At 41.3% G+C, this 25,499-nt stretch overlaps 1 protein-coding gene across 42 annotated transcripts in view; it reads left to right on the plus strand.

Moving 5' to 3' along the window:
- The window catches only part of ZBTB20 (zinc finger and BTB domain containing 20), a 723,674-nt gene that overhangs the window by 277,186 nt on the left and 420,989 nt on the right, over positions 1-25,499 (plus strand). The window contains exon 6 of one of the 42 annotated variants that reach the window (XM_075906017.1): positions 553-11,420. The exons of the other annotated variants lie outside the window; for them this stretch is intronic. The gene's annotated coding sequence lies outside the window, so the exon portion shown is untranslated. The remainder of the gene's footprint in view (positions 1-552; positions 11,421-25,499) is intronic. 42 annotated transcript variants of the gene reach the window in all.

Below are 25,499 nucleotides of genomic sequence, written 5' to 3' on the forward strand. Positions count from 1 at the left end.
ATCTCTTTAAGACTGGCAAGAAGTAATCAGGAGTCCTGTGACTCTTAGCAGCAGCACATTTTCAGGGAATTAGGCATGCATTTCCCAGCAGCAATGATGGGAATTGCATGCCAAATTACTGCAAACCCTTGCTGAAAATGAGCCCTCTTAGGTTGTGATCCTGCAGCTTTAACTCATTTGTGTAGGCTTCATTGGGGACATGAATGATAATAAAGGCTGCAGGATCAAGCCCTGAATTAAAGAATTTCTAGTACCATTTTCATAGTGGTTGCCTGGGACAGGTGGCTTCCATGTTCCTTGGGAAAGATAGAAATGGAAAATCCGTTTCTCATTTGGTCCGTTTTCCTAATATCTCTAGCATGCTCTCCCGGTTGCATTGTCTGTTTAGTAGAGTTTCTAGTGACTGGGGAGGAGGGAAAATCTTATTTATCAGGAATATAGCCTTTTATTCTTGCTCATATTGTTTCTCTAAAAAAATGCTCATAGTCACTCCCCCTGGAGCTTTTGAGAAATTCTTCTTCCTGCTACTGTTCTGTTGTGCCTTCCATGTAGGAATATGTCTGTTGAATGGGCTTGTTTTCATTGGAACTGTCACTGCTCATTCTGTGCCATCCCTGAATCCCTGCTAAGGGCAGATTAGGAATTGAGGCTTGATCCTTGGGTTCTGGGACCCGACTTCCCAGAGGAAAAATGATACAAAATAGCAGCGGAGTGTGGAATATGCCTCTTTGGAGAAACACAGATGAATTCTTTGTGCAATAAGGTAATTGCAACTACTGTGTATAATTATAATGTAAAACATGTATTATATTGTTATATAGCAGTAAATATTCACCCCTTTAGTTCTTTTCTTTCTGTATATTTGATTAATTTATTTATCAACTATTCTTTAGACTCTTTAGGATATTAACAAAAAGTATGTGGCATCTGAAGGCCGAGAAGGCCCAGAACTCTAGTCTTTGACCAGTGAGTAATTCTACTGAGGGAATTCCATGTTAGTATGTACATTTTATTCCTGGGCACTCTATATCTACAGAAATCTAGATAGTCTGGGAAACCATTCCCTGCAAATATATATTGCTTACATAAGCATATATAAACCTGGGAATCTGATAAGCAGTAATTGTACCAGCAAATTGTTCCAGCAAAAGGGAAGAGAAATTATGTGAGGAGGAGGAGAAGAAAGATTCACTGTAGTATATTATCTCATTAGTCCTCTTAGCTATAAATAATCATGCCATCACTGTTAAATCACATAAATGAACAATGTATAGAAATGACATCAAAAGATGATTATTTTGGCCAAGAGGTTGTCTTTGTTCAGAAATCCCATATAATGACACCAATCTGGGGACTTAGTTGGGGAATGGATTTGCTGCATCCCTCCAGGTACAGTGAAGAGATACAGAGCCAGCTTTTTGTCATCATCATCATCACATCAAAAGGTGGTAATGAATGTATTCTTTCTTCCTTCAGTATGGTGCTGTAGTAATTGCTGATTGATAATCTTTGATTAAATAATTCCAATTCAGCCTGTTATTTGACAGTCTTGAGTTGTAATTAATTTAGGCAAGAATATAGTTGATTCATATATTCAAAGTCCAGAAGAGGCAGCAGTCTATATGTTATGAGTAGTCCTGAACCAAATCCTTGCATCCAGACACTGAACTTCAGGGGATTTCAGAATCTGAACCTGGATCCAAATTTCATAATTGACTTTCTATAACAGCATTTCCTCTAAGTTGCGCGGCAACACAGCTTCACAGGTGATTAATCAGCTCTGCTCAGTCAGAGGCTCAGGGCTCCAGGCACAGAGCTGACTGACTGGGTGGGGCTGAATAATCATCTGTGAAGCTGTGCTGCCCCACAGCTTAGAGGGAACACTGCTCTATAATGGGCCAAACCAAAACCACAAATATGAAAAATGGTAGGAAAGAGGAAGGTTTGAAACCAATATCCAGATCAGCATTGTTTGGCTTACTCTCATCTCAGAATCATGTTTTGAATCACTTGTCACTCTTTCAATGTCTCCATTAATTAAATGATGTTAGTGTCTCTCAGTGGGAGCTGAAATTGTGCAGATATTTCATTGGACTGGATCACTTGCTAGTAAGTAAATTAAGACACAGAAAAGACATTCTCGCTCCTGCAGTCAATAGCGTCTGGGAGAATTTCAGTGCTGTAAGGTAAATTATACTTTTTGTTAATATAACAGCAGCTAACGCACTTTTAAATCTCCCCTATAGAATTTACCTTTCAGCAATGCAGGCAGTTTCAGATTTCACATGCATTCTAGTGGTGAGACATATTTCGTATGGTCCTATCTTGTCAGACTGTCGTGTCCACAGTTCGCTATGTGATTATTATATTTAATTATGTATTAGACACATTTTAATTTTGGAAATCTTTTACTCTTTCTGCATAAAACTGATTAGAATATAATATATTGTCAATTTTTTTAACTCTCCTTATGCCCAGGGCAGAAGCTCTTATTTAATGTATCCTTATTTAATGCTGCCTCAGTTCTTTGACCCAAATCATGGCTGTCCCTGTTTGTGTGTGCAAGTGGAGGATAAAGAAGGTAAGGAGCATATGTGTGCCTTTGTTCTCCCCTCAGCTGTACTTATCTGCAAGCCAGGAAGCAACAGATATTGATGTTGTGTGGCAGCAGAGTCCTCTCAGTGCTGCTGCGAGCATGCCACCCACAAAAGGAGCATGTCTGAATACACTTGGGGTGTGGCAGTGATCCTATTGCGTTCCCCTCTTTCTTCCACATACACCAGCCAGCAATGTGAGAGCTGTGTTGAGGGAGTTCATGACAGGTCTAGCAATTGATGTAACTGAGCAAATTCTCTATGATATCCAAAAAGGTTTTGCAGCCATAACAACTCCTATCACCCTGGTGTAGCCTGAAGACCACTCCCCACTATCCTCTGGCCCTCTATTTTACATATAAAGAATAAAGGGTGAAATCTTGACCCCATTGAAGACAATGGGAGCTTTGCATTTGCTTTCCATAGAGTGAAGATTTCACCCAAAGCATTTTTAAGTCTTTGTAATAGGGTACTTCACAGAATAGCATTTTAAAGATGCTGTGGTTCATCTTTCATCATGGTGTTAGAGTGTAGGAGCTAGGGTACTAACTATACTTTCTCTTGTGTTGTCAACCTCAAGCTAAAGTAGGAAATGCAGGCATTTCCTGAGTTGACCTAGAGGAAATTTATCTACAGGGTGAAGATAAATATTTGATGTCCTTTTATAGATTTAAAAATAAATTCTTTTTGACACAGTTATTTTTCCATTTTATTTAATTGTAATGCAGTGATCACTGTGTGCATGTTTTTGTCTAGGAGAAGAGAAAAGAGCTCCTCAGCTGATCTCGGGAATGGAGGGGCTATCTTAGGAGATTGAAAGAGCTTTTCTCATTTAGACTTGCCAAAAAAGACTTGAAGGAAGATGTGCTTGATCTCTAAAAATGTGTTAGGGAAGTAAACACCAGGGAGGATGAAGAGCTATTTAAGCTAAAGGACCATGCTGGAAGAACAACCAATGGATATAAACTGACCATGAATACATTCAGGTTGGACATTAGAAGGAGGTTTTTGACCATCGGAGGTAGGGTTCTGGAACAGCCTCCCTACAGGAGTTGTGAGGGCAAATTAGTTTCGAGAGAGCTGGAAAAAATTGTGTGCCTGATTGTATGATGGGGTTCCTGGTGATGGTAGGGGACTAGGTTCAACAATCTTGGGGCTCACTTCTGCTTTATGTCATATGTTTCTAAGTCTCATGCTTCAGGGTTTCGGCCAGCTACTGGGATAGACAAAACAAATATATTTTTCCTCACTGTTTTCTGGGAGGCTTTTAATCTCCTTCCTCTGAAGGATTGGGACAGCCATGGCTGAAAATGGGACATTGCGTGGTGCAAGCCAGGGCTCTGAGGTGACACCAAGCAGTCTTTCTTTCACCAGCACTTAACTTTTGCCCACCTTGCCATGTACTATGCACATTTACCAAGCAAATCTAGATTTCAGTTAGAAGAGGTTGAAACAGTGTACAAGCACACACTGTTACCTGACTCCCAGCCTCTAAGTAGGAGAAAAATTATGGCTCTATGCCCAAAACCGGCAATCCACCCATCCATCCATGAAACTAAAACACAAGACGCGATCACGGAACAACTTGACCTAGCAATCTTTTGATTGTAGCTGATAGAATCCCTTTATGATACAACCCTGTGCCTTATTTCCCTCTTGAAACTTTTGACAAGAATCCCTTCCCACACCAGTCTCCTCCTCCTTCTGCATCGATAGCCATATAGGACCAAAAGAAATACATGGTCAAGCAGATTCTGTACTCTTGCTGAGCCTGAGGAAGCCGCCAGTAATGAATGACTGGGAGCGATCTGGCCCAGAGGAGCAGTTGTGAGAACCTGTGGAACACATCCATGTTCCAGACTGCCTGGAGTAAAATAAATTGTTTTGCACTGATCCTGCCCTGAGAAACCTGGCCAAATGGCTTTTGGAAGGTAGCTCCAAAAGAAGGAGAATGCTGTTGGGGAGAATCCAACTAGGACCAAGCTGTTGGTCTGCTCTCTGACTAACTGCACTGAGTCCAGATGCACTGCCTTGGAACTGACATAGTAGTTACAGCACCTGATTGGCTGCTGGTTTAGCAGCCCCTCTTATAAGCTTAACACCCACAACAGATCAGTAACTGCTCAACACATACCATGCATTGGCACTTGCCCTGCTCTTGCTTCCAGTTGCTGCGCTTGCCTTGATGCAGTCTGCTTCAAGTCCTTGTTCCTGCTCTGTTTCTGGCCTGCTTTGGCTTTGATTCCAAATCTGCTCCGGTTCCACCTATTCTCTCGGGGGATCTGACTTCAATCCTTGGCTCCAGCTTTGGGATTCAGCTTCTGTCCTTCAAACACAGACCCTGAACTCTTTCCTGGACCTTTGCCCCATGGATCCTAACTAGCATGCTGAAACTCTGATTTTAGTCCCTAGGTCTGAGTACTCATTGCTCAGTTTACCACATCAACATACAAGGGGTTAGGAAGAATCATGGCCATCTGGAGGTGGGGGGGGGCGGCACTGGACCCAGGGCAACCTCCCCGCCCAAGCCCTGCCATGTTTTCCCTCTTGCTGTCTCTTTTCCACCTCCTCCATTCTCCCGATCCAACCCTTCCCCACCCTTGTCCCAGCTCCAACCCTTCCCGCTCTCACAGCACATTTTCCCCAAGTCTCCAAATCAGCTTTTTGGCAGTATTTCCATGCAAGATGGGTCTGCCCTCTTCATGTAGTGATTCCAAATGTTGAAGGCTTGTGAATTGGATCCATGGTCTGTATTTGGGTAAATTTAGTGCAATAAACAAAGCACATTCTGGACAATTAAAAATTTGGGTTTACTAGCCTTATGACAGCTCAAGTGGTGTGTATATTTAAATGTTAAATACAGGAGATGGTGGAGATGCGTTAAGGAATCATGGTTGTCTTTGTGTGACTACAGTGTCACTTCAATTCTCACTAACTACAGTGAGAATTTTGCCTCACTGAATACTTGAAAGTTTACGTCTTGCATTTCTTCCCAGTCTTGTAAAGCTGAGATGTTTATTTTTCATTCAGTTTCAATACGGGGCATAAGCTTTATCCACAGATCATTCCCAGAAACCTGTTTGTTAGCAGCTGTAGGTTATACTGTGTCTTGGATTGAGTAGATGGGGGGAGGAACTGGAAAAAGAAAACAAACAAAAATTCTAACCCAAACCTAACTTAATAAAAATTACAGGAATTGGTGTTGCATATAATTGCTTCCTCTGTGGCTCCTGTGTGATGTTTGTTCAATTTGCCAGTCCAAACAAGATTTTGCTCCTCACTGCCCTGTAGATCTGTATGGGTCTGGAGTAAAATAAATTGTTTTTATTTTTTTCTATTTCATACATCATACAAACCCAGTGATGTCTAAGCCAGAGTGGAGAGGGTTTTATGGGAAATAGGTATGTAGGCATGTAATAACTATTGATTGTTGCTCTTCCTGCAGGACCAAAAATAAGTAAAGAACTTTTGGTTTGGTTCATTTTGAATCTCTGTTAAAACAGAATGACCTTGTGTGATGAGCCAGCAAAATATGTAAATAGAAGTGCCTGGCAAATCTCTATACACAGTGGATGAGAGCAGATAGGAAGAAAGGGCCTATTAGGTCACCTAATAAAACTGATGGGCTGCCCAGGTTTCAACTTTTAGGGTACATCTAAACTATACCCCTCAGACAGCAGAGGGTTGTAAATTAGAAGTATCGAAAGTGCAAATGAAGCCGAGATTTAAATATCCTGTGCTTCATTTGCATAATGGCAGCCGCTGCTTTTTCCCCTAAACGGGGTTTTTCGAAAAAAAGTGGCAGTTTAGATGGGGCATTTTCAGCAGAAATGCCCCGTTTTGAAAGATCCTGTACTCCTCAAAAAATGAGTAGTCTAAACTGCCGGTTTTTGTTTTTATTCCTGAAAAGTCCCGTTTTGAAAAAAAGCAGCAACTACCATTAGGCAAATGAACCACGGGATATTTAAATCCTAGCTTCATTAGCACTTTTGATGTGTCTAATTTACAGCTCTCTGCCGACAGAGGAGTGTAGTTTAGACACACCCCTAGAGACAGAAAGGGCGGGTGGAAGATCTTCAGTTCTTGAATTTGCTCTTTCTTGTGAACTATTTTTCATGTATTGGTAGTAGGAATTAAAATCAAAACCTGAATCCAGTCTTGTCAGAGGTGGATTAGGACAAAATTGGGTCCCGATTCACTCCTACCAAAGGCCCTACACACAAGTCAAAGTTGTTTGTGATGCTCCTGACTCTGCTCCCAATGCCTCTGGCGCACCCCAGCTTACTGTGGAGGTGACCCCTCACCCGATAGATCCTGCTTTAATTCAGCCTCTCTCATGCAAACTTTGTAACTGTAGCCAGCAGTCTCTTGTTTAACTGTTAATCAAGTCAGGTTATAAAGAGCTAAAGAGCACTGCAAAGTCTGCCTGATGAACTGCTTCAGAAGAAATGCCCCTGGTTTTCATTACAACCAGTCCCTTCTCTCTTCTACAAGGAGGGACACCATAGTAACAGTTCCTATCTGTGCTGGGCCAAGTCATCTTTGTGTTGTAAATTCAGATATTGGATACTAAACATTTGCTACAATAAAGATACAGTTTCCTTTTAATAGTTGTTGCCTCATTCTGGTAGCTCCCCAAAGTCAGAAGAGATTCTGTGGATTTCTGATTCACAGTCACTAAGCAAAGACCCCCAAACTTTTGGCCCTTGAGCTAATCATCATCCTTTGTGTCAGGCACTTGGATGTACCTCATAGAAAGAATGTTTTTTCTAGGTCTGAGGAGTTATATGGTACATTGTTTCTTTATTTCTGTTAGATCGTCATATAGAATTAGAAACAGCGAGCAGTCCTGTGGCACCTTAGGGTATGTCTACACAGCAAAGTTATTTCGAAATAACAGCCCTTATTCTGAAATAACTTTCCTAGCGTCTACACAGCCAAACTGTTATTTTGAAATAAATTCGAAATAGCAGAGGGCTTATTTTGAATTTGGTAAACTTCATTCTATGAGGAATAATGCCAAATTCGAAATAGCTATTCCGAAATAAGTGCTGTGTAGACACTTATTTCGAAATAGGGGGCCTCCAGCCTTCCCAGGGAGCCCTGGTGGCCACTCCAGCCTCAACCAAGAACACTCCTCTCCCTCCCTCACTCCCCAGAGCCCTTAAAGGGGTAGACTCTGGCCACAGTGCCTGTGCTAGCTCCAAGCCTGCCAGCCCAGAGCCAGCAGTCACTGCCCCTGACCCAGTGGCCCCAAAACATGAGCCAGCAAGCCACTGGCAGCCAGCCCTCCACCGCTCTCCAGGTGCACTCTGCCAGCAACCAAGACCCTGTAAGGGGCTGGAAAAGGTGGGTGCCTTCCTGGTCCAGGGTGGAGATCGTGGACCTTATTCAGGTTTGGGGGAGATGTCCCCAACGTCCATGATCTCCGCATTAGATGGGGGAACGTGGCCGTCTATGGCAGGATAGCTGCCAGCCTGGCCACCAAAGGCCACATGTAAACCCAGGAGCAGGTTCGCATGACAATCAAGTTGGTCCAGCGAGCCCCCCCAGTCTTGAGCCCTGAGTTTCCCCTTCCCCTTCTTCCCCTTGCTTCCCCCTTCCAGCTCCCTCCTCCCAGGTTTCCCTCTGCCCTCTCCTACCCTCTCTCCTCCCCTCTCCCACCTCCTTTCCCCAGTCTCACCAGAGTTTCATCCCCCCCACACACACAGTTTTGTTAAATAAAGAGAGTTTGAGTTCATGAAAATACATGTATTTTATTTTACATCAGGAAGGAGGTTGGGGGGGGGGGAGTCGAAGGACGTGAGGGAGGAATGAGGCACAAGCCCCCAGTGGGGCAGACCAGGGAGAATGTTAGTGAGCCTCAGGGTGGAAGCTCTCCTGCAGGGCCTCCTGGATACTGACAGTCCCCCGATGGACCTCCTGGATGGCAGCTTGCATAAAGTACAGCAAGGCTCACAGCAACGCGTCCAAGAGAAGCACCAGAGTGCCCAGGGGCAGCTCTGGCTCCATGTTGCAGAGTGCTGTGGTGTCCTGAGTGAGGGCAACCAGAGCACATAGAGACAAAATGCTTTGCTGTCCCTCATTGAGTTAGACAAGCAAACACGGAAAGGTGAGAACCGGCTGTCCGGGGGGGTCCCTTTAAGCACAGGCCTCAGAAAGCCCCAGGCAGCAGCCACACAAAGTAAATCCTGACCTGATGCCCTGCCAGACCTGGTTCTGGCCGGCCTTAAATGTCATTCAGCATCCACTCAGTGTGGACGTGCTATTTCGAAATAGCAAAGCACTATTTCGAAATGCATTTTGTATAGACGTGTTATTTCAAAATGAGCTATTTCGAATGAACTATTTCAAAATAGCTTATTTAGAAATAACGCTGTAGTATAGACATACCCATAGAGACTAACAAAATAAAAGAATAGTATCATGAGCTTTTGTGGGCAAAACCCACTTCTTCAGATGAGATGATCTTGAGTGGAAGAAAGGAGGAACCATCAGTAAAACCCACTTCATCAGAGTTGGAATGGAAATCACAGAATCCAGGGTGTATATAACAGCAAAAACAGTTAGCTGTCAATTGTAGGACCTGTTAATGAAGCTGATTAAGTCAAGCAGGATGTGTCCCATTCATAGCATTTGATGTGGAAATGTGAATATCAAAGGCGGGGTGAAATTGAATTTTAGTGCATTAACCAGTTAGTATCTTTATTCAAGCCCAAGTTGATAGTGTGAGACCTGTAAATGAACTCCAGTTCAGCTGTTTCCCTCTGTAATTTGATGATAAAATTCCTTTGTAGAAGAATGGCTACTTTTAAATCCATTATTGACTTTCTAGGGAGGTTAAAATGTTCCCCATATGTTAATTATGTTTATGCATGTTACCATTCTTGATGTCTGATTTGTGTCCATTAATCCTTCGTTGCAGAGACTATTCGGTTTAGCCAGTATATATGGCAGAGGGGCATTGCTGGCACTTGATGGCATATATCACATTTGAAAATGTGCTGCTGTATAAACCCCTGATGCAGCCTATGAGGATAGGTCTGTGATGGTGTCACTTGTATAGCTATGTGGACAAAATTAGGTTCATCCAATTTCTTTGGAAAAGTTGTTTTGCTGCATCGAGAATTTTCATACATTTTACTGGGAATCTGGGACATTTTGGGGACATGAAATTCCCAACTTTTTACAATACTTAATTGATGGAAGCTTTGAAAAAGCTGAGCCGAGCTATAGTGTTCTTGACATGATGAGTTTGAACTGCTATTTGAATCCAGACTGAGACCATGTATTTCCAGGAAAAGGAAGAAGTTCAGATTCAGTATTTGGGATTGGGTTCATCAATACTTTTTGCAGATCATTTATTAACCAGAATATAAGTTCAGTGTATGACCATAAGGAACATGGTAGCAAAACAACTTGTACTGTCAGACCTTACCCATAATGTGCTCTATCCGTTTCCCATTAACAATGCCCACATTATTTAATTTGAAACATTTTTGGTCAAAGAATGGCCTTTTAAAGAAAGATACATTTTTGGCAGACATTTTCCTGCTTTTTACATTTTATGATTTTTGAAAATAAATTACAATAGTAAAAAATGTTTTTTACCTGTCCCTCTTTTTTTGGTCACAAAATTAGATGACAGAGAGGGAAGGAGGGAGACAAAAAACAAATTAGAGAAAGGAAGAGGGAAAATATGAATAAATTTCATTTTTTATCAAAAATTTTGAAAACCTTCACAAATTTCAATAAAACAATGTTTTTCAAACAAAATTCATAAAATATTCTTATTGTTCAATAAGCTCTGTTTTTGCTCATTTTGAAGATGTAAATGGAAGTCCAAACAGCACCTACTGAAGGAACAATTTCAGGTTATATGATGTACATGACTTCAGCAAGCTGATCAGATGCGTATTTTTCCTGTTTCTAAGGAACAGAGACAATAAGTGTGAAATGAAACATAACAGGGAGGCACAGGAGTGCAGATCTGAAGGTGGAATTTGCATTGGCTGCACTTCAGACAGATGGTGAAAAACTTAAAACTACTCTCGGGTCCTGAGATCTTTAGTCCCCTCAGGTTAGTAAACATATCATAAAAAAACTAGAGAACCTAATTCTTCAGAGAATCTAATGATTCATACTCCCTAAAAACCAGGAGCTAGGGGGAAACTGCCTGAGTTTCACTGTGTTCTTGAATGCACTGGGATGTTTGTTTAGTGCAGTGGATTTGATAATCATCAGATAATCAACCACATGCTAGATAGAGTAAAAATCCTCCTAGTATGTAATATAATCGTCCTCAGGCTCACCTCAGCTACAGGATGGAATACCTTTTTGATTGTTCTCATCTGGCCACACAGTGGCCACTACTGTTCTTTGATTTGAAGCTACAGAAAGACAGCAGAGTGCTTATAGCAGCTGCTGATTTCAATGGCATTTGTGGGTCGTTTCCACTTGTCAGGATTAGTCCATATGTTTCTACTCCTGGTGTTGTGAACGCAACTGAATAGTTTTATTTCTCTGTTTATAAAGTTGCATGTGTGGACACAAACATGCACATGCCGCCCTGTGTACTGAAGAGGTCAACTACCGGGATGAGAAGAGAGTTCAGTCTTCATTGCTGATTTACTCCATGGTATCTCCACTGAGATTGCATACAAAGAAGCCAGTTAATGATTGCCTTCGTGGTGATGATTTCTGTGATGTGGGCTCTTGGCCAGCACGAACTAGAATGATTCATAAAAGTCGTCTCAAACAAGCCACAGAATGGCCATCAGATCGTAAAATCTCAGCTGGGACTGGATTTGAACCTACCACCAAAAGGTGATATGGATCTGTTACTATCCCACTGCCAATTTTCAGAGCCAACATATAACGTTTATGTGCACTGCACATGTATGTGTGTATGTATTTTGAAACTTGAATTTTCTTTCAGTGAATCCATCATTCAAAACCAAATGACAAAAAAAAATCATCCAGGTGACAGCCTCCACCCCCAATTCTCACACAGATAGAGAAAAGTATTCAGGACTTTAAAATATATGTAAACGTCAGTTCCTCCCAAATCACTCATTACTCAGTTAACAGCATGGAGGATTGATTGAGAGAATGATTGTTGCTGTAGTATGATGATTTCATAAGAGAAAATCTGATAGATTTGACATGCTTCATAAAATATGCAAAATGGTTATTCTTTGGCAAATTGCAACATTTACTTGCATGCTCTGCAGCTATTCTGTGCTTTGGCATGTGGTTTTCACTTTGCCAGCAACGCCTCCCAACGCACACGTAGTATGTCCCTTACTGAGGAGACCATTGTGACACTTCCTACCCCCATCTTGAAAAGCTGATCTATAGGAAGCCAACCCTTTTTCCCAGTTGCCAAAACTTTCTCTGCCCACATCTTTGCCCTTCTATCTGACTATTATTTGTTCATTGCTTGGTGCTGACAATGTGTTTGATGCCGTATAAGACACAAAGTACAGGCTGTCTCAGCCCAAAGAAGTTTGCATTCTACAAGGCAGATGGATGAGGAAACACTTATGATGCTCCCACCTCCAGTAAGAAGCTCTCGTCTCCCTGTTTTTCTTCCTAGAAATCACAAGCATCTTTTTGCTGTGATTTTCCGTTTATTTAGGGGGAAGATTTTCAAAAGGGATTTGGCCTGCTAAACCCTTTAGGTCTTTCTAAAAATCCCACCCTAAGAGTTGGCAGGGTACTTGTCCTTGTTTGAAAGCCAGAGGATGAGGCCCTCCAAGTCCAGATAGTGGTGAGTACCCTGACCCTACCCTGCTATGTCCTGCCGTACCAGACAGGATGACAGGATTCTGCCTAGCACACAGAAATGCAGGGCTAGCCCTGGTGTATGTACTATACAACGAAAAAAATTCCTGTAGTCTGTGATTATAATTCAGATAAATTCCCCAGCACTCTCTGCAGTGAATCTCTTGTAGTGTCACAGAGCAGAATGTAAAATGTCTGAGAATGGTTCTTCAAAACAACAGCAGTGCCACAGTGCAATCAGGCACTAAATGTGTAAAAACAAGAGCAAAGAAACAAAACTGGGACCAAGCATTTGAAACCAGGGACAGTGTCATGAAAACCCAGCCAGTGGTGTGTTTCTACTATGAAAGGAAAGGGGGGGGTGATAGTTACTTATGAATCAGTACAACTGTGCTTTGTTCTGCATGAGTGTTTTAATAGAGCGAGTGTAATATAAGGATCAGGTGGGCTCGTGGGAATGGAACAAAAGGTTTAGTAAAATTAAAGCAAAATAATTATAGCTCTAGGTGCAGAGTGAACATACTCCAGCAGTTGATAGCAGGTACCTGCTCAGAAGGGAGGAGGGGGACAAGACTGGAAGGTTGTTTTGTGTGTGTGCGTGTGTACAAAGGCTTTTAGTAAGTGTCAGTTGTGAGCATCTTTTAATGTAATTAATGCACCCACACAAAAATTTGTTAAAATGAAATTTTAAGGAATTGTCTCAAATGAATTAATTAACAACAAAAAACACTGCGGAACATTGTGTCTGTTTTATTAAATAAAGGAAGAAAGACTAACAGGAGGGGATCCAGCGATATGGCATTTTAAGATGTTCTTGCTGTAAAAACTTAAGCTGGAATAGACAGGCTGCCAGAAACCAAATAGAAAGAAAGATCCAAACATGGGAGCAGATCTTCCCTCAGCCTGTGCAGGATGCAGGGAGGCTTTGAGTAGCATATCAGGTATTGGAAAATCCCCTGCAAAGGGAACAAATTCATCTGCATCCTGCAAAGATCTTTGCAGAACAGTGTTTGCTCATCATATTCTTCTTGAATTGGTCCATAGGAGCAAAAGTGTTTGCATGATGGGCCTCCTTACAGCAGGTTGTGTACCTTTCATGTCTTCCCTTAATTTCAAAACATGCAGAATCCACACCATTTTGAGAGAGAAAATCTAAGGCTATGTCTACACTGCAGGCTTGTTGCACAAGAAGCCTTTTGTGCAAGAGTTTTTGCGCAAAAACTTCTTGCGCAAGAGCACGTCCACGCCTCAAAGCGCATTGCAAAAGCGATGTGCTTTTGCGCAAGAGAGCGTCCACATTTCATGGATGCTATTGCATAAAAAAGCTTTGATGGCCATTCACAGAATGGCCATCAGAGCACTTGTGCTTTATCCCATAGGGGTTTCTTGCACATGAAACCCCTATGGAGCATCCACTTTTGCCTTCTTGCGCAATAGCTGTAGAGCAAAAGGGAGTTATGCCTCGTAGAAGGAGGTTTACCTGCACCGGCAAAAGCCCTCTGTTCTGCTGATTTACTGCTGATTTACTTTCGCAAAAGTGCATTTGAGGTGTGAAAGCGCCACAGGTTTTTGCGCAAAAACCTTGCAGTATAGAAGTAGCCTAACAGTAAAATACGTAGCTCACCTGGTTTCATGTGTGACAGATTTGCTTGTATGACCTGGATCTGTGAATTCTTTTTGAAATTTCCAGACAAAAGTCCTGGTTAAATGCAGTCTACTCAAAAACTGAGCTTTGGCATTGTTTATCTCTCAGTGACTCCCAAACAAACATGCTCGCTTTTCACATAAAGGGATGCTCTCTCTAACTGCCAGTGCCACCAACTCATGTTGGCATCTGGAAATGTCAAACTGTGTTTTTGCCTGCTGATGTGTCATCACCAAGAAACCTAGGCCAACAAAGTATAGTGCAAGAGCAATTGAGGTGTACACCTGTAATAAGACATGTTGCTCAAGAAGGAATGAACCCAGCATGATAACAATCTGGTTTAGATAGAGGACTAAGTCTGTGTGTAGGATCTGATGGAGCGATTCCACCACACACTCAGGCAGGATACAGAATCTTTACGGGGAAAGTTACGTGGAGACTTCTACAGTGCTGTGCTGCAGTAGCAGGGATAGAGTTGAGTGTGGATGCTAAGAGGCTTTAGGGAGAGAATTCCATCATCCCCTTCCTTTACCCCCTCCTCCAGCTTCCCTTTAATCCAGACTTGCTCAGGGTAAGAGGATTTTGCTCATAGACCCTACAGTTTTGTACCCATAGTACAATGAAAAAACAGCTCTCACTTGAAGCATAGCAAATATCATAGGTTGTAGTCTCTGCCAGAATGTGGAGGCTGAGATCATACTGAAGCTTTGTGAGCTCCATTTGGTGCCTTTTACTTCCGTCTTGTTTCGCTCTCTGCAGGGGATGTAAAACTAGATTTGTCCTGTTTCCACAGCAGGGTTTTGGTTTATTTTGTTTTTCCACAGCATTTCATTCCGTGGCCCGTCTCCAGAGGAGAGCGTACTGCAGAGAGGGATTTGAATGTCAGCTAGAAAATATCTTGTGTATGATACATCCTTCCTTGTTATAAATTATGGTAGCTGGAGAACTATGGTACATTTTCAGTGCATTAATACAATAGCTAAATCATCATGGTGAATATGTATCCCTTAACATAAAGAAAAACCACATCACATAGATTTCCTGATAGATTGGTTAGTGGTGTAAGCTTCAACATTGAAACTCCCTGGCTATGTAATAGAGCCAAATCCTCACACCTATGTAGCTCCTCATACCTCTGTGAAAGGTAATTGAAACCCATTGAATTTACTGTAATAGTTTTCCAGATGAGTCCTTAAAACTGAGGTCCTATTAGCTCGATGTCATCATATAAAAGAGATCGGGGTAATTTGGGAGGAAGAGGAGTCTACTTTGGTATATTCAGCCACAACTTTTCCCTTCCCCACTGTAGTGCACTATGCTGTATTCTATTTATCTTTCTGCTTGATGATTTTTACCACAGAGGTGATTGTGTCTCTAGTAGTGTATGTATAGCACTTTGGGCTCTTTCAGAATGGAAAGCCCTGTTTAAGTATAATGTACTGTTTTACGGTTCCCACAGCCCAGATGGCACAAGAGTACACAGCAAAGACTATCCGGTTGTTCAGTGCACTAGTCTTACAGATAAACATACTGAAGTCCCATCTCGCTCCCTCCCAAGAGCTGGAATTCATGGGTAAAACACTGGACTGTGTCCAAGCACAAGTCAGACTCTCACTTCATCAGCATTTTCAATCCCTAGCCATACTGGCCCATCGACAGTACTAGTTGGTCATCGACAGCCCCACGATCTCAGCCAGACAATACCTGCAGTTGTTCAGCCACGTGTCAGCTACAACATACGTGGTCCTGTATGCCCGATTACACATGTGATGTTTTCAGGCATGGCTTCGCACATGTTTTCGACCACACAAGCACCATCTGCACAAAATTCTGAGCCACCCCCTTTCCTCCCCAAGAGGGTAAAAGAATCCTTCAGTGGTGGTTGCAGGCTGACAGCCTTTGCAAGGGAGTACCATTCCAACAAGCTCCTCCCTCTATGAGCATGACCCCAGACACTTTGCTAGAATATTGGGGCACACACGAGTGAGTACAATATTCAGGAAAGATGGTCTCCACCAGAGTCAGAACTTCATACCACTATCGTAGAGCTATAGGTGGTCATATGAGCCTGTGAATATTTCCCTCCCCTGATTCTCAAAATGTCAGTGCGAATACTCACAGTCAACATGGTGTGCATGTTTTATATAAACTTCCAAGGTGGAGCCAGCTCCTACCATCTTGCAAAGAAACCACAGCATTGTGGCACTGGTGCATCCACCATCACATGGTCTGTCTCCCAGGGAAGCAAAATGTAATGGCAGACTACCTGACCCGAGTCTTTCATCAGAAATACGAATGGGAAATCCAACCTCAAGTCCTGCATTCCATGTTTCAGAAGTGGGGTTTTCCAGACATAGACTTGTTCGCCACATTTCACAATGCAAAATGCCCCAAGTACTGTTCCAGAGTGTGCCTGGGCAAGATCTCGATGGGAGATGCTCTGTTGTTCAACTGGGCAAACAAAGTAGCCTATGCTTTTCTGCCTCTACTACTTCTCAACAAAGTCATAGAGGGAATAAAACAGGACAAGCCCAGGGTCATGTTGATAGCGCCGGCATAGTCCAGGAAGACCTGGTTTCCTTACCTGTCTCAGATGTCCGTTGCTCTCCTGATTCTTCTCCCACACTTCGTGAAACTCCTTTCACAAGACAAGGGTCAGATCTTCCACTCAGACCTTCAAAAGCTCCACCTCCAGGCTTGGCTCGTCCAGGGCTGACAATGCCTAACCTCACCTATTTAGAAGAGGTAGGGTATGTCTACACTACCCCGCTAGTTCGAACTAGCAGGGGTAATGTAGTCATCTGCAGTTGCAAATGAAGCCCGGGATTTGAATTTCCCGGGCTTCATTTGCATGAAGCCGGCTGGCGCCATTTTTAAATGCCGGCTAGTTCGAACCCCGTGCCGCACGGCTACACGCGGCATGGAGTAGCTAGTTCGGATTAGGCTTCCTAATCTGAACTAGCTGTACTCCTCGTGGAAGCCTAATCCGAACTAGCTATTCCGTGCCACGTGTAGCCGCGCGGCACGGGGTTCGAACTAGCCGGCATTTAAAAATGGCGCCAGCCGGCTTCATGCAAATGAAGCCCGGGAAATTCAAATCCCGGGCTTCATTTGCAACTGCAGATGACTACATTACCCCCGCTAGTTCGAACTAGCGGGGTAGTGTAGACATACCCGTATGTAACTTAATCATGAGCAGTCATACAGAGAGCACCAGAAAAACTTAACGCTCAGATTGGCCATGTTTCATCATTTGGGCCATTTAGTTTAATTGCACATATTTTAACACAAAAATTAAATATTTTTAAAAAAATCATAAAATGTTATTGTAATGGAATTTTCTCATAGAACCCTTATTTTCACTTCGTGGAACCCTGGGGTTCTGTAGAACATCATTTGGGTAACACTGGTCTAGACTACAGGGTTTTGTGGACAAAAATGGACTTTTGTTGACAAAATTATACCTGCGTCTACACTACTGCCGAGTTCTGTCGACAGTAAGTCGACAGAACTCGGCAGTTTTGTCGATGGCGGTAAACCTCATTCTATGAGGAATAACACCTTTTGTCGACAGAGTTCTGTTGACAAAAGGCGTTATTGCATCCACACTATGCTTTTTCAAAAGAGTGTCTAGACTCTCTGTTGAAAAAGCGTTTTGCTTTGTCTACAGAACTGGCTGTAGTCTAGACACTCTTTGTCGACAGAGGCTTTGTCGACGGTATCTGTCGACAGAGCCTCTGTTGACAAAAGCGTGTAGTCTTACCCTAAAGAACAAGTGATTTCCCTAAAGGACAAGTGATTTCAAACAAAGACTCTCCAAGTGGATATAAATTGCATCAGAACGTGTGTTGTGATCAATAAAGTATCACCTCCAAATCAAGTATGGGCTCACTCCACCAGAGCGGTAGCTACCGCCACAGCTTTCCTGTACAATGTTCCTATCACTAACATTTGTAGGGCCACAACATGAGCCTCAAAACACGCCTTTGCAAAACATTATGTAATAGGTATGCCTCTCAGTGCACTAAGTTTGGGATGGTGATCCCATCCGCCTCTCACAATTCAAATCCGAAGCCCCTCCTTCCATATTCTCAGGGCACTGCTCCGTAGTCAGCTACAGTGGAGCACCCACAGGGACACTCCTCGAAGAAAAAAAAATGGGTTACTCACCCCATGCAGTAATTGGTGTTCTTCAAGATGGGTGTCCCTGTGGGCACTTTACAGTCCTCCCTCCTCCCCTCTGCTTCAACGTTGTAACATCTCTCCATGGTAGAGAAAGAATTGAGGAGCAGTTGATGGCACGCACACTGAAATGGTTGCTATGGCACGAGCAGCACAGTGCATGCACTCCGGTGCCTGGGGTATTGCTGCTAAAAAGTTCTGATTATAAGCGCAGAGACGCCAAGACACCTACAATGGAGTACCCATAGGGACACCCATCTCAAAGAACACCAGTTACTGCACAAGATGAGTAACCTCTTTTTTATCAGGACCCAGTGGTGAGTACTTAGGTATACTGGCAATGAATTTTCAGAATGATTAAAAGTTTTCGAGTGCAAGACTCCATGAAACCCATAGTCCAACGGACCAGAGAGAATCCAGACAGCCAAGGAAAAACATGACTAAGTCAAGCCAAAACTAAAATGGGAGGTTATTATGAAAGATTATCTGTTTCCCTGTTTATTTTCTCTTATTTATCTGCACAGTAGTGTTTCAGGCTATGCCTTTGGCCAAATTCCCTCAAACCCATATGCAAAGGGCATGTGCCACTACGTTCCTCAAGCTGCAGTACCAAACCTTGTGAATGAAACATGGTGAAAGGCGAAAGGAGATTAATTCTCTGGTACAAATATATTTGGGGCAGTTGGCTGTTAGCTTGCAAAAGGAATCCATATCTTCAGAGAGTAGATTCCATATTTTTGAATTCCAGCTTTTCATTCATTCGTTCATTCAATCAATCAATCAATTCATTAATTAAGAATACTGTCTAGTGGTTACAACAGAGCTGTGAATCCAGAGAGTGCTAAAACATCAGGGAGTTGTCCCTGTCTGTAAAATGGGTAAAATAATACTTACTCAACTTAAATAAATGCTGAGAGAGTCTCTGGCAAAAGGTATCCCTAAGAACAAAATTATCTTGAAAGTATAACCATCAGGCCCCTAACCTAATCTCATGTATTCACTTTTTTTGCAGATGTGTGCAGCCAGTCTAAAATATAACAAAGGGAACCTGACTTTATGTCTATGTTCTCTGTGAGTGTGGAAACCAAAACTATGTTTGAATCCTGGGACATTTTCATCCTTTTTTTCTTTTCGCAAAAAGCAGTGAAGAGGTTGTAGGTAAAATGAAATAGGAGGTTCTACTGTCATGGAGCAGAGGCTTCATTTGAGAACATTTCTCTATGCACTGTTGTTAACCAAAATTTTCCCTTTCTACATTTTTTGTAGGAGTTGAATTTTCCAGTTGGTTTGACTTTTCTGTCAAAAAGTCAAGCTGATTTTTTCTTTGCACTGATTAAGTTAATAATGGGGTGAATACAATGTTAAGAGTAATTAAGCCAGGAAGAGTTTTTAATCTGTTTAAAAACAAAACATAACAAACAAACACTTCACATATCCAACTTTACATTGATTTTTTTTGAAGCCTCTTCTTTCTGTGGCAAAAGCACTATGTAAAATCAAAAGTTTCCATTCTCTGGAAGTCCTTTTTCTCTGACCTTCAAGCCATATATGCTAAAGTCACAAGTAACAATAATGTTTTTCCTTATATTTGCTATTTCAAGGTTGCTTCAAGGTTAAGATTTCTCATGAAGATGAAATGGCTTTTTTTGTTTGTTTGTTTGTTACATTGTCACTTAGGCCCAGATCCTTCTATAAAAATACTGAGTGGAAAACTCCATGGTTTTGAAGCAAAGCAGGAGGATTGTGACTTGGGAAATCTGGGGTTTCTTTGTGTGTCTGTCTGTGTGACCCTGGGCAAGCCAATGAATAGCTCCCTGCTTTCACTGTCCAGTTGTATAATGGAGACATTAGTTCCCTACTTCATAAGTGTTCTGAAAATACAGCTGTGGGTATTTGTGAGGCCCTCAGACACTGGAAATGACCCCAGTAACTAAGGGTATGTCTACATTTGCCCCCTACTTGGAAGTAGGGAGGCAAATGAAACATACTGAAGTTGCAAACCAAGCCCGAGATTTAAATATCCCGCGCTTGATTTGCATGTTCCTGGCCGGTCGCCATTTTAGAAATTCATTAACCCAGAGTAACTGCCCGCGTCTACATGCGACAGTGAAACGGGAGTCCTATTTAAAGCCCCTAATTTGAATTAGCTGGTAAACCTCATTGCAGGAGGAATACTAGCTAATTCGAGGTAGGGCTTTAAATCGGACTGCCGCATATAGACGCGGGCTAATACATGCATCAGTGGATTTTTCCACTGTTCACAATGGACAGTGAAGTTTTTTCCTCCCAGCAAACAGATGTTTTGAGGTCTGTTAGGAAATCTAGTATAACTTGGGCAATGCAGTTAGGACTTCCATGCTGCTTTCTGAGAACTTCCATTTCCTTGCTGTATTTGTTTGTAGCAAGCCCTCCTTCCCAACGCAGTGGACAGTGAGGTTGGACAGCATAAGATGGGAGTCCACATAACATGGTCTGAAAAGGGATGAGGCTACAGCAAATGGTCTTCTGGCAAGTAGTTAGGGCAATGAAGCATATTCTTTTTTTCTTTTTTCCTTTCCACTGCAAAAATCCATGGCTCCTATGCTGTTATCTACCAACTGTCGTGTGGCAGTAATGATCTGCCTGGTATTGATTATTCACTGGTTTATTGGGACCTTACCTAAAGAAGCTGATAACATATGACCTGGGAGCACCAGAGTGACAAGGCTGTATTTGTGCATATGCACTGAAAAATTCTATTGCCCATCCACCCAGGGCAAGCAATTCTGTTGGATGGACATGTAAGTTGTATGTTATATTAAAACTGGGCAGGCTATTACATTTTTGCCTATAATGCTAGATCTTCATGCCAGATTTGAAAAGAAGATGTCCTGCATGAAGAGGAACTGGAGATGTATATTTATTAATAAATTTAAAACGCAGGAAATAGTGATGATTGACAATGTGTATTGCTAGAGCTTATTTAACATCCAGAAAATGTATTATAATTTCCATAGAATAATTCTTCTGTCTTTGAAACTAACCAGACCCTCATTATCATGAAAGTCTGTGCATATACTATTACAGGATGTGGCTGTTAATCATTCATGTCATATCTTCCTTCTTCACTTTCTGACATGCTTTGCACGTTACACCTTCCCATCTGATCCAAGCTATGCCTTATTTCCATGTTTTTAATAATAATATATTGTTGCATATGTAGTAGTATATTTTGTATTTAAGAAGAAATTCAACTCTGTGCAGGGAGGCAGAAAAAAGCATATGTGTCAGTTACATTCCATCATAAGACTGGGAAGCACAGTTTCATACCACTTCTCAGATCTTCTACCTATTGTCATTTCTCCTAATACTTTGCCCCTTTTCATTTCTTTTCTCTGTAAACTTTGAGCAACATTAAGCAAGAAATTTCTCTACAATTGGTAAGTTATAGCATCTGTAACTCAAGAGAATAAAAACTCAAGTTTGCTCACTTTGTGCATTCCTTCCTTCACCCCTATTTGCATTGGTGCTAATATTTGCTTTCTTCTTCATTGAGGATTAAAGTTCAGGATAGGCTTCAGAATGTAGATCCAGATTTTGGAAAACATCAATGTTTGAAGTTGGGTTTTGTTTTATGCCCATAGTTAGTACCGATAGTGTTCAACCTTTTTCTCTGAGGCTGAGTTCTGCAACTTGTTCTGCTTGAGTAGAACTCTGCGCCCATGGATAGTCCCACTGACTTCTAGAACAGGTTGCATGAGTGGAGGCCAAATTGTTTTCAAATGGCTTCTAATTTCAAGTTCTCTGTGTGAAATCCTAACTCCCTTACTTTTTATACTCATCCTCATCCAGGCAAAATCCCCAATGGTCCAGAATTTGATCTCAATCATGGCAGCATATATGTGGAATTAACTCTACTGATTTTAGTGGAATTACCTTTGTTTTAGAATCTAATAGACAGAAACTGGCTCATTGACTTAAATAGGAATGTGCCTGAATAAGGACCTCAGGACTTGCCAACTGATTTTTGATCTCCTGGGCCATATTCAGTCCTCATTTAACCCCAGTGATCTCAGCCGAGTTACACCAGAGATGAAATTGAACTGTAATGCCTCTGTAATTATTATGCCTTTTCCCCACCTCTTACATTTTACCAAAGTTTAATTGCTCTGTGTTCTGAGTGCCGCTTACTTGCTGTGGTCACAGATGCTTATATGCGGTTGATAGCAGGGCGATAACTATACTATTATAGCTTAGATAGATAGATGCTAATAGCCAATTCAGTGGGGAAGAACAAGATTCTGTGGTATAGATAAAAAGCATTGAGACATTTGGAGAGAGATCCATTTTCTTACTAGACATGACTTCAGAATGTCTCCAACTTCTGAATATAAGTATAAATTTCAAACTGAAAAAAAAAAATGTGGTAAGAGTTTCTAATGAAAAGAAATACAAGCAAAACCTAGAAGGGACATTGTATTGACTGGGTGCCCTTTTTTCAGGCAAATTTGGAAGGGAAACCTTCCAAAACATGCATGTTTAAACAAGTCAAGTCCATCGCTGCCTATAAGACATCATGCCACATGAACACTTGTGGCAGAAAGGGGGACTTGTGCACTTTTTGCTCGGGGGATGAAAGTGATAGAACTAAGCAGATCAGAATGTATGAAGTCTGAGAAACAACAGTGTTTTGCACTAATGGCAACTGCACGAGGTTACTTGAGGACAGTGGCTGTACTGACTGATTACTTACAATTTAAAAAAAACAGTTCTCAGGGACAGCTTTTGAGCGAACTGAATACCCATTTTTATCATGCAGTTTTTGTTGAGAAGAATGTAATTTTATGTGAGTTGCATTGGATAAAAGAGAATTTGTTGTGTGTTGACTTGGTCCAGTAAATTCCCATTTAAATAGTTATCTCTATTAATTATATCAACTCTTCCCCATTTTACAGAGAGGGAAGCTGAAGCTCAGGTAGATCCAGATGGCCATTGTACTATTTGTAATATTTTGACATCATGTAATGTTTTTGTTTCCTTGTGTGGAAATAAATTGTTAACAGCTACACTTAATTATTCTTATCCAGAGAGATTCAGGCAGAACAGACTTTAATGATGATATACTTGATGTTTAAAGAAATGTACATCAAAGCTGATAATTCATATTCAGGTGAATAGCACTAAGATGACCACCCACAATAGCACCATCTGACTTTCTGTAATGTTACACTTCGAAAACACTAAGCGCCAGCACCACTAGCACAACATTGGCCTGTTTGTATTATACTTATTGAAGGATAATGGGTTTGTTTGGAGAAATTTTATGAAATGATGGATACATTTTTTTTGGTTTTACATGGTATAAAAGTATGTTTCTACAAAACTAAAATATTGCAGACACTTTTACCACAGAGCATCCCTTAAGGCTGATCTACAGGCCCTTAATTTATAGGTCTTGCACACTGGACATCAAAGTCAGCTTTAATCCTGAATTTCATTGCATGGGTAAGACCCTTGGGAAAAATATATGAGTGTATAATGAGCAAAAAAACCACCGAAATTCTCTTAGCCAAAAATGGCTCCATTTTTCAAAGGCTTTCCCTCATAAAGGGTCCTCATCTTTGACATCAATAGGAGTTTTGCTGTTGTCTTGAATGGTAGTGTGAATGAGCTTAAGCAAATGCTGAAAATCTGTCTTGTTCTGTAGACACTTGCATAGCCAGTTAATCTATTAATGAGACATCTCTTCTGAACTAATTTCAATAGGAATTTTCAAAGTTATATATTTGAAGGCCAGATGAAACCATTGTAATTAAGGCTGTAAGAAAATCGCAGATAGCAATTTTGTTAAAAAACGGCAACTTTTAACATATGCCACAACTTTTGTAGATGTCAAAATGTTTAGAGGTCTCACGGACCCCATGCACTAGATCACAATACCATTCTTTCAAATTTGACTTAACCACTCCTCCATCATGTTTTTCTTTAAGAGCCAGATGGAACACATTGCACTGCTGCCCTGCTTTGGAAGGTGTAGGTTACATGCTTTGAGCCACTTTCCCCCCCAAAATATCACAATTTTGTTATAGCCTAATTATGACCATATAGGCTGATGTTTACTCTTGACATTGAGATATGCCTTGCTTCCTCTCTGTTTTTTGTCTAATATTTTTTTACATAGAAGGCATTCTATATGCAGAAGATGTTCAGTTCCCTTATAAAAGTCAAGAATCTAGCGCTAGTTCCTTTTTGCTAAATTTCACATGCTTGCTGTATGACCAAATTTAAAGAACTCTGAATACCTTGTATGCTTTTAAGCAGCTGATATATATAGTGAAAAACACGAAATCAATGCATTTCATTAGGAAAGATTAATAACGTTGATACAGTTCATATATCCAGAGCATGATGCTTTAAATTCTATATTTACGCATAAGGAATTATTGTTGCACACTGGCATATTTTATCATATTGAGGTTAAAAGTCATATCTAAATAGGTTAATTCCATAGTTGCTAGAATCTGACCATATCATCTGAAACAGGTGCAGAGCTTCCAAATATATCTGTATATCAAAAGAGCAAGAAATACATCACCTTAACTGGAAACTTTCACGCAAGTTGCTTTTACTCATCTGAGTAAAAAAGAGACCCAAAGAGACTGAAAACAGGACCATGTTCTGCCCTAAGATACAGTCTGAGTGATCCAACTTGGGGTCTTTGTCATACACCTGTCTAGATATATTACTTTGCATGAACCAGATGGATTAGCTACAGTACCACTGCTCTGGGTCACATCAGACTGTTGTTCCTTGAGTCTTGTAAAGGTATTCTTGCTTCTCACTCCATTTTCTAGATCAGCATTTAGCAATTAATATGGGTAAGTCAAGTCACCCTTGTTGTATTTTATTCTTTTCCCAAATATACTATTTATTGACCTCCTCTTAAATGGGTAGTGTGGTACTTGGCTATTCAATTTTTTTTAATTTTTTTTAGGAAATAGAATGTGCACATCTAGATTTCTAATGACACACACTCGATCCATCATTGCAATGAACTAATCTAGTTATGTGATGCTGCTTGCAGAGTTACATCCTCTCCAAAAATAGGTTGTGTGCCTAAATCATTTACAAAGAGAGACTGAGACGCAATGTGCGTGCCAAAATGCTTAGATTTGCAAAGGAAGGGTGCATATAAATACTTAGCCCTTATAGTTACTATAACATAGTTTTAGTGGGGGCATTTCCCTATTTTTTCAGAGGGGTAATAAGTGGATTACTGATGCAATAGGCATTAAAAGCTTCTTTGTACCAAA

The sequence above is a fragment of the Pelodiscus sinensis genome, chromosome 1 (genome assembly GCF_049634645.1).
Source record: "Pelodiscus sinensis isolate JC-2024 chromosome 1, ASM4963464v1, whole genome shotgun sequence".
NCBI lineage: Eukaryota > Metazoa > Chordata > Testudines > Trionychidae > Pelodiscus > Pelodiscus sinensis.